The sequence below is a fragment of the Cupressus sempervirens genome, chromosome 3, assembly GCF_028749045.1.
Source record: "Cupressus sempervirens isolate cs-2001-9-10 chromosome 3, ASM2874904v1, whole genome shotgun sequence".
In the NCBI taxonomy this organism is placed as follows: Eukaryota; Viridiplantae; Streptophyta; class Pinopsida; order Cupressales; family Cupressaceae; genus Cupressus; species Cupressus sempervirens.
Window position 1 is genome coordinate 440,832,839 of NC_143120.1, and position 3,537 is coordinate 440,836,375.

Genomic DNA, 3,537 nt, shown 5'->3' on the forward strand with positions numbered 1-3,537 from the left:
AGCAACATATGCTCTTATTTAATGGGTCAAAAGAGGTCACAGGGCACCCTATGACCCCATTAGACCAATTCAAACACATGATATATGTCACTAGGGGCCCTAGTACCCCTAGTAATATATGTTGATACATAATGAGTCAAAAAGGGTCATAGGGTATTCTACGACCCCTTTTGACTCATTTGAATGCATGATAAGTGTTCCTAGGGGTTCGAAGACCTCAAGGAACATATGATATCATTTAATGGGTCAAAAGGATTTATAGGACACCTTATGACTACATTCGACCCATTCAAACACATGATGTATCTAGGACCCTTAGGAGCATACATTGTCATATAATGGGTCAAGAGGGGTTATAGTGTACCCTATGACTCATTTTGATCCATTCAAATACATGATGTATGTCCCTAGGGGTCCTAGTACTGATGGGAATATATGTTGTCATATAATGGGTCAAAAGGAATCATGGGGTACATTATGACCCCTTTGAATCTATTTAAACACATGATGTATGTCCCTAGGGGTCCTAGTACAACTATGAACATATTTTGTCATATAATGGGTTGAATGGGGTCATAGGGTACTCTCTAACACCTTTCAACTCATTGAAACACATGATATATGTTCCTTGGCATCCTAGGACCTCGAGGAACATTATGTTATCATTTAATGGGTCAAAAGGGGTCATAGGTACCATATGAGCCCTTTTGACCCATTCAAATACATAATGTATGTCCCTAGGAGTCCTAGGAGCTCTAGGAACATATGTTATCATAAATATAATGACCTGAAACAGGTTATACGGTCCTCTATAATCCATTTTGACTCATTCAAATACATGACATATCTTCCTAGGGGTCGTAGGACCCCTAAGAACACATGTTCTCATTTAATGGGTCAAAAGGGGTCATAGGGCATGCTATGACCCCATTTGACCCATTCAAACACATGATGTATGTCCCTAGGGGTCCTAAGACACCTAGGAAGATATGTTGTCATATAATGGGTCCAAAGGGGTCAAAGCATACCATATGAACCCTTTAGATACATTCGAACACATGATTTATGTCCCTAAGGGGACCTAGTATCCGTAAGAACATGTGTTAACATATAATAGGTAGAAAGGGGTCCTAGGGTACTTTAAAACCCTTTTTGACTCATTTGAACACATGATATATGTTCTTAGGGGTCCTAGGACCCCTAGGAACATACATTCTCATTTAATGAGTCAAAAGGGGTTATAGGGCACCATATAACCCAATTCAACCCATTCAAACACATGATGTAAGTCCTCAGGGGTCTTAGGAGCCCTAGGAATAGGCATTGTCATATAATCAGTTGAAATGGCTTATAGGGTACTCTTTGACCCCTTTCGACTCATTCAAACTCATGATATATGTTTCAAGGGGTCCTAGGACCCTTAGGAACATATATTCTCACTTAATGGGCCAAAATAGGTCATAAGGCAACCTATGACCCCTTTTGATTCATTCAAACACATCATGTATGCCCTTGGGGACCTAGTACCTCTAGGAACATATGTTGTCATATAATGGGTCGAAAGGGGGCCTAGAGTACTCTTTGACCCCTTTTTACTCATTTGAACACATGATATATAATCCTAGGGGTCCTTGTAATAGGTCAAAAGGGGTCCTAGAGTAATCTAGACCCCTTTCGACTTATATAAAAAATTATAATATATCCCTAGTGGCCCTAAGATCCCTAGGATTATATTTTATCATAAAATGTGTTGAAAGGGGTCATAGATTATCCTGTGACCCTTTATGACCCATTAGAACAAAAAAAAATGGTCCCTAGGGGTCTTAGAGTCTCTAAGGACATATGTTGTCATGAAATGTGTCAAACTATGTCATATGTTATTTTATCACCCCCTTTGACCCATTTGAACAAATAAATTAGGTCCTAAGGGGTCCTAGCACCCCTAGGGACATATGTTGTCATGGAAAATATCGAAAGGGGTCAAAGGACAATCTATGACCCCTTTTGACCCATTCAAACAAATGAAATAGGTTCTTAGTGGTCCTAGGACCTCTAAGGACATATGTTGTCATGAAATATGTTGAAAGCGACCTATGACCCCTTTCAAAACATATGAACAATTATAATATGTGCCTAGGGGTCTTAGGGTCCTAAATTATCATGAAATGTGTCAAAAGGGGTCATAGGATATTTAGAGACCCCTTTCGACACATTGGAACAAATAAAATAGGCTATCATGAAATGTGTCGAAAGGGCTCATAGGTTATCCTATCATCTCTTTTGACTCATTCAAACAAACAAATTAGGTCCTAAGGGGTCTTAGGACTCTTAGGGACATATGTTGTTATGAAAAATATCAAAAGGGATCACAGGATAATGTATGACCCTTTTTGACCCATTTGAACCAATGAAATAGGTTCGTAGTGGTCATAGAACCCCTAAGGACATATGTTGTCCTGAAATGCATTGAAAGGGGTCATATGTTATCCTATGACCCCTTTTGACCCATATGAACAATTATAATATCCCTAGGGGTCCTAGGGTCCTACGATTCCTAGGACCCCTTGGGATATATGTTGTTATGAGATATGTTGAAAGGGGTCATAAGTTATTCTATGAAACCTTTCAACGCATTCAAACAAATAAAATAGGTCCCTAGGGGTCCTAGGACCCCTTGAGACATATTTTGTCATGAAATTTGTTGAAAAGGGTTATAGGTTATCTTATGACCCCTTTCAACCCATTCAAACAAATGAATTAGTTCCCTAGAGGTCCTAGGATCTCTAGAGATATATGTTGTCATGAAATGTGTTGAAAGCAGTAATAAGATATCTTATGACCCCTTTCAACCCATTTGAAAAAAATTAATAGATCCCTTAGGGCCTAGAACCCCTAGAGACATATGTTGTAATAAAATGCATCAAAAGGGGTCATAGGTTACCATATGAACCCTTTCAACCCATTGGAACAAATGAAATAGGTCCCTAGGGGTCCTAAGACCCCTAAGTACATATGTTGTCATGAAATGTGTTGAAAGGGGTCATAAGTTATCCCATGACCCCTTTTAACCCATTTGAATAAATAAAATAGGTCCCTATAGGTCCTAGGACTACTAAAGACATAATATCATGAAATATGTCGAAAGGGGTTATAAGGTATTGTATGACCCCACATGATATATGCTCCTAGGGGTCCTAAGACCCTTAGGAACATATGTTATCATATAATAGGTCAAAAGGGGTTATAAGTTACTCTATGACCCCTTTCAACCTATTTAAACACATGATTTATGTTCGTAGGGGTCCTAGGACCCCAAGGAACATATGTCATCATGTAATGTGTTGAAAGGGGTCTTGGGGTACTCTATGACCCGTTTCGAATCATTTTAACACATGACATATTTTCTTATGGGTCCTAAGACCCCTAAGAATATATGTTGTCATGGAATGGGTCGAAAGGGGCCATAGAGTATCCTATGACCCCTTTTGACCCATATGTTCTTAGGGGTCTTAGGATCCCAAGGAACATACATGTTGT